We start from the raw sequence: 7,375 nt of genomic DNA on the forward strand, positions 1-7,375 counted from the left end.
AACTATAAAAACGAAACGAAATAGGATCTGTGTTTTAATCAAATTGTTTAGCAGGTTGCTATTTTCAAAATGAACTTACCATCTTCTGTGGGTTGAACTTTTTCTATTTTAACATGAAGATTTTGTAAGGGATCATAATCTAAATCTTCTCCTAAATCATCTTGTATACAGAAGCGTACTTCATATAGATGTTTAAATTGTAAAAATCCTAAATGTACATCCAGTTTATCTTCCCCAGCTCGTTTTATTATTATTTCTAAATCATGTTCTACAAGTTGTTCCGCTGAGAAATGAACATGACCCTCGGATTCATCTGAAAGAAAGGTATATATTAATATTAATATGAGAGAGAGAGAGAGAGAGACACAGAGAGAGAGAGAGAGATGGGGTTTATCGACACAAACTAGGTGATTTCAGGACTGACATATGGTTCAATTTTATTTCAGGGGGATGAAACCGGAGGACACGGAAAAAAACACGCGAGGTTGGACAGGTGGCCCTACTCCTTGTCACGTACAAAATTACACATTTTTATCTTTTTATACAACATTCAACTGATTAAAATGCTTATCTCTGCTTAGCCTAAGTAACCAAGGCTTTGTCTAAGTAGACAAGGCTTTGTTTATAGACAAGGCTTTGTCTAAGTAGACAAGGCTTTGCCTAAGTAGACAAGGCTTAATATGGTTAAAATTCACTATAGACAAAATGGACAAAAATTTGGTCAAAATGTATCTAAATATGTATAATTAGATTTGTATTAATTAACAAATACTTCATTGGTCATTGTGTTATTTTTTTAATTACCATAATGACCAATCTATAGCACTTTTGAATAAAAGTTAAGTCCCTTTTGACAACTTTTTTTTAGGACATTTTGGTTTGAAGCTGTATCGACTACATGTAGGCTATAACTCATACGCCAGCATCCTCTTTAAGTTTAACTACAAACATTTGATAGTAAGACCTCAATTTAATCTGATTGAGGAATATCTAGCATCGACATTTTAATTTGGTATTTCTTATCAAATGCTAAATGATCAATTCGAGTAGATTCTATGCATGGATTAAGCAAATGACAATCCACATTCTCTTCATATTTATCTTTACGACAACGAGTACGCTGACCATCTGGTGGTAGCTTAACTCATAACATTTAAAGTAGCGCTGCATCATTGGCATATTTTGATAAAATATCAAATTTCTCATGGCTTAATCTACACTAATATCAATATGTACTCAGAATGATTATATAACATTTTATTTAAGATAACAAAATAAAAATACCAGCCCTAGATAACGTCATGGCTTGGGTGCAATTGGATTAAAAACAGGTCCATTAAAAAAATTTCTGAAAATATCAAATTTCTCACTGCTGCACTAAATCTACACTAATATGTACTCAGATTGATTAATTAACATTTAATTTAAGATAACAAAATAAAAATACCAACGCTAGATAACGTCATAGGTTGGATTCAATCGAATTAAAAACAGGCCTATCATTAAAATTCGTGGACAACAAAATGGTGGTAAGCTTATTGCCTACCAACTAGCCTTAATTGTGATGATATCACATACAGTGTATGTCTATATCATTATCTCACGCTTTGAATGCCCATCCAATCCCACCATCTGAAGATAAAGGATAAAGCCCACGAGGCCACGACTGTGAAACTTTTCTCATAAAAGTATTGTTTAAAAAAAAAAATTATGTTGCTGAGCACGCACCCGCCCCCCTCTCTTGGATCTGCCCTTGAAAAGAGATCCCTCTTTCATAGTTTGCAAGGGATTCCTACGCGTACCGAGACTTTAAACATGGTACTTACGTTTTTTATGAACTGTTTTATGGGTGTGGTTTATAGCTCTATCTTGACACTCGGCCATATTTCTTTTATAATCCTCTCGACTGAAAAATGATGAGAAGCAAAATGAAATGAAATGAAATGGGGTTTAACGTCCTACTGTTCTGCTCCTATACTGGGCTAATGAAGACGGGCACATGCCATACAGTGTGCTATGAGGAAAATTCTGCCCGGACAGCGGCGCTACGTCCTACTCTTATATCGAATTCCAACTGTGAGGGGATCTTTTACATGCACGCCAATGTGTACACGGGACCTTGGTTTTTCGGCCCATCCGAACAACTAGACAGATGTCCTTGTCGGGCCCTCCGTCCTGCATCACTGACAAGGGGGGGACCACGCCAGAAAATCTGGATGAACTTTCTCGGCCAATGCAGGGATCAAACACCCGACCTCCAGGCTAGCGAGCCAGCGTCTTACCCACTTAGCCACGTGATCCCCCGTGAGAAGCAAACGGATTGTATTACAGTGTCAAGTACAACACTCACTTGTTCAACATCAGTTAGATCCATTTCATAAGGCCAACTTCATGTTTGGTCAAAGGTCACGAGATGTAAACAGGGTTAGTGCTAATGCTTTCCCTAACCCTAACCTACAATCTTGCCAAGAATCACACGTCCTAACCTTATTTACATCTCAGCGACCTTGACAAAAATTGAGCTGGCCTTAACAAATAGATTTAGTAGCTCAACCTCTGCTGCTTAAACAAATGTTGTAGTAAACAGAAGTTGATCTGTCCTCAGTAGCATATCCAGTGGCCCTCTCCCCCACCCAACCCCAACCTCATCCCACCCTTAAATAACGGTATAAAATATTTGTCAATCATATATTATTCTACAGAATTTATATGGTTCGGAAATGAAATGAAATGGAATGAAAACGGGTTTAGTGTCCTACTGTTCTGTTCCTACTAGGCTAATTAAGACGGGCATACGCCATACAGTGTGCTCTGAGAGAAATTTTGCCCGGACAGCGACACTACGACCTACCCTTATATCGAATTCCAACTGTCAAGGGATCTTTTATGTGCATGCCAATGTGTACACAGGCCCTCATTTTTTCGTCCTATCCGACCCACTAGACAGCTGTCCATGTCAGGCCCTCCGCAATTTATATGGAAAACAATCACTGGTTTATACACATATAGCACAACATTTCGACATATATTCGATTGTTTTCCATATAAATTGTGTTATGTTTATTAATGTGGTTAATCGTTAAATACCGTACCTCTCAAGGATTATAAATTATTCTGTTTCTATGAAATATGAAAATTTGACCTTTTGTTGACTCGAATGATTTAATTGATGGAATTGACTGTTATATTCAGCTCCAGATATGCGCCATTAATCACCACTGACACAACAATTTTTTTTTACTTTTCTTGGAGGATGACCCCCCAGATCCCCCCCCCCCCCCCTAACTAAATATCCTGCGTACACCACTGTCAGTCAATGTTTACCAATTATTGGACAAATCTGGTGTCCGGTAAAATTAGTATCTAACTAATGAAGAGGAAATTTATTAAATGGTGTTTACTGGTCTGAGAACTAAATATAATATCGAAAAGCAGAAATCAATAGCCATCTGTAAAACACAGTCATGTTCTATAAATTGTAGGTTTAAAGCTACAATTTCATATTTTTAAGTTATATTTTTAAAATGTATTAAAACAAGGCCGAAAATAGATGGTATCTATAAACAGTCCTACCTTGTTAAAGAATAATCCTATTAATCCTATAATTCACTATTGCCAGTTGAGAAATTGGCAAAAATATCATTTTCAACTTCAAATTCAAACGTTTGAAGATAGCTATTCCATGGTGGGGAATAGGAAAACAAGGGAGGTAATTGGTAGATAATTGTGTTAATATTTCCGGTGTTATGATTTTTAAGTGTGAGAAAGATAACCTATGATCGTATAATAGTTAGTTGCCAACCTATTGAGCAAAAGACATAGAAATAATTATGTTTTGACTTTCTTAGAAAAGATGAAATTGTAACTTTAAACTAGTCCATTTTGGGACTAACACATGGTTCAATCTTATTTTAATAAGTTTCTTTGGCATTGGGATCACAGAGAGAGAGAGAGAGAGAGAGAGAGAGAGGTTGGGTTAATCTCCACTCGACACAAACTAGGTCATTTTGGGATTAACATATGGTTCAATTTCATTTCAATAATTCGCTTGCGCGTACGGGTCTTTAACAGTGAGAGGAAACCGGAGGACCCGGAGAAAACCAACAAAGTTGACAAGTACAGCCAGGGAATCAAAACCACACCAGCTGACTCAATGACAGACCTTATGACACAGCACGCACGCGCCAACCATTCGGCAATCCAACCCCCCTGGGAGGAAACAGGAGGACTTGAAAAACACCCATGTACAAGCGGGGAATCAAAACCATACCACTTGACTCAATGACAGACTTGATGATCTAATGTACACACACTAACCCACTTAAAGATACATTATGGGAGATTCAATAACGAGTTGGCAGTTCTCACTATAATAGTTAAAAACTAGATAATGTAAAGGTAATTTGCTGAAAATTTAAGTCAAATTGATCCACTATGAACCGAGAACTAAGCGATTGAAATTTTTGCCTAGCCTCGATTATCATTACTAAAGTCAGTACGATAGACAGCGTAGTCTTGATTATCCATTTAATCGTTAAATCGTGAAGGAAAGTTATGCAGTAAATCGGCTCACAATCCACTTAAGATCGCAGGCTAGCGATGCCATCTAGAGTTGATTATGGTCTGGATAGGTTAATTAATAATTTAGATAACATTTCAGGCCTAAAGAAAGACAGATTTAGCTCTTGCATAATGTATGTTTAAGCACCCAACCCTCCTTTAAATATTGTACCCAAAATCATATACATCTAGAATAATTTTACGAATTAACAATAATATAATTGTTTCACACTTTGAAGCTACAACTGCTAAACAATTGATTGAACATTAAAGCTAGACACAACTATTATAAAATCAATAGTCATTATATTAAAGAAGAGAGAGAGAGAGAGAGAGAGAGAGAGAGAGAGAGATGGGGTTTAACGTCCACTCGACACAAACTAACAAACTAGGTCATTTCGGGATCAACATATGGTTTTAATTTTATTTCAATAATTCGCTTGCGCGTAGGGGTCTTTAGCAGTGGGAGGAAGCCGGAGGACCCGGAGAAAACCCACAAGGGTTTTACAAAGAGCAAGCAGACTTATGATTTACATATAACACCCTACTCCTTGTCATGTACAACCAGGGAATCGAAACACGCCAGTTGACTCAATGACAGACTGTATGATACAGCATGCACGTGCTAACCATTCAACCATCCAACCCCCCTTATATTAAAGGAGCTAAGTCTCTAACTCAATATCATCCACATTGAAAACACAAATTATTTGTCAATTAAATCAACTTTGATGCTGTGATCTTACCAGGAAAAGATGGGCTTCTGACATCCAATATTTAAGACAAAATAAACATTTTACCATTGGTACACGAATCGTGTACCATAATGCATTTCAGCACCATTTGTAACAAGAGACTCGAAAAACGAGGCTAGACACATTCCACAAGTAATGTTAAACAGTGACGCCATATTCTTATCTGGAGAGCATGTACAATAAATACTATCACTCGACACAAACGAGGTCATTTCTGGACTAACATATGGTTCAATTTTCATTTCAATAATTCTCTTGCGCGTAGGGGTCTTTAGCCCTGGGTGGAAACCAGAGGGCCCGCAGAAAACCCACAAGGGTTTTACAAAGAGCAAGCAGACTTATGATTTACATATAACACCATTCACTAGATTTAAAATTCAGAAGCCAGAGATATAGGCCTACTACTCATTTTGCATACTAAAATTCTCTCTCAAACACCACTGAAAAATAAGGATTAGGTACACAAAGGTGGGAAGTTGCTTTGTCAGTGAATATATATATTTAACCAAAAATTGTAAAAATTGACAACACAAAAAATTAAAATAAAATAAAAACAATACAGGACTGGTATTGGAATAAAAATTTGTTTGAGTATTGTTAACAATATTAGAAATACTAGTATTGGGATCTTGGACTAAGTTAAAATAATACTAAATAGTTGATCATAACTTTCTTAGAATTCCAATGTTTTAACTTTTAGAAGTAGGGCTAGGCTATAATATCTAAGCCAATCTTTCCTGACTTTACCTGTCCATCTAAAATAAAAACACGATCCTCACGGTCCACTGTTTTGTATGAATAACTCCTTATTGTTATGACAGTGCTCTTATACCTGCCATCATCCATGGCACAAGCCGTCCAATAGATTCAATCAACGGTACATTCCACTCAGTTGAATACAACGGTACACAAATGTCAATGCACGGTGCTGTTTTTTTTGTTGTGTTCAAATGTTCAATGTGAAAGCTAACAAAGTGTGGATCTAACTCATGGCAAATTTAAGGTAAAAAACACAAAAAAGTAAAAAAAACCAAAACAAACCTCTGTATGAAACTTGATTGTTAACAACTGAACCCGACTTTGTTATGACCACTTGTAAACCGCGAATATGAACTGTTTACTTGTGTGTGTTTCGTCTCGGTAACTTCCACTTTTAGACTCAATCATCCAGGTCCATATCAGTTATACCAGAAATACAGCGTGGTTGAACAAGACTAATTATATCGTGTACCAAGCTAAAAATAATGATTCGCCGACAATTTGGGTTGTGTTGGCAAAATTTATGATTTAGAAGATGATAATTCTAAATCCATTTACCGCATGCCATAAGAAAATACCACATTCTTTTAATATGTTTTCATCGCCGAGAGACTAATGTTCGAAAAAAATCAGTGTCTATTTATCGGCCGGGATTAGCGGAGAATGTCAACGGTGACCATGATTTTGCATGAGCCTCACGAGGAAAAAAATCTCGCCCGGGCCCCCTAAAGAATAATATTTATAATATATGCGTGTGCGTGGGAGAGGGTGGGGTGACAGTCCTTCCCTGCAGTGCCACCGAGTAATATGGGGCTGTGTGGAACTAGAGTCGATTTGTTGAATACTGATTGACACTGGTTGAGCATTATTATGTAAAACAATGTTGGAACCCGGGTGATTTTATGCTATTTGCGCGGTGGCACAAAAACTCATATCCACATGACCCTCATTGCGTCACTCTCACTAATTAGCCCCTGTCGCGGACAGCAATTTATATCACCGGTATCTTAATAAAAAAAACCACATCTCTCGTTCTATGCCATATGCCGATTCTGTTATCTATACCCGGTCCTTGAATTGATCACACATTAGCTTTCTCTTGTATTGTTTTTTATTATTATTTATTGACTGTTCATTGATTTTGTTTTATCTTATACTGTCCACAAATACCCAACATACACAGATAATTATCTACTCTATTCTCTAGAAAATCTATTTAACCCACCCAAAACAGTTACAAAATCAGTTAGTGCGTTTGTAGGCCTATTTCATGCAGGGGGTTGGTAGGCTGAATGGTTAGC

The 7,375-nt window shown here is 36.9% G+C and overlaps 1 long non-coding RNA gene across 1 annotated transcript; it reads right to left on the bottom strand.

The window, feature by feature from the left end:
* Positions 1–274: 274 nt before the first annotated feature.
* On the bottom strand, positions 275–6,312 carry LOC126815988 (uncharacterized). The gene is made up of 3 exons (XR_007678168.2): positions 6,063–6,312; positions 1,827–1,906; positions 275–313 (listed from the first exon to the last, which is right to left on the bottom strand). It is a non-coding gene; the product is annotated as an uncharacterized LOC126815988 (long non-coding RNA).
* Between the last annotated feature and the right edge of the window lie 1,063 nt (positions 6,313–7,375).

The sequence above is a fragment of the Patella vulgata genome, chromosome 3, assembly GCF_932274485.2.
Source record: "Patella vulgata chromosome 3, xgPatVulg1.2, whole genome shotgun sequence".
NCBI classification, from domain to species: domain Eukaryota; kingdom Metazoa; phylum Mollusca; class Gastropoda; family Patellidae; genus Patella; species Patella vulgata.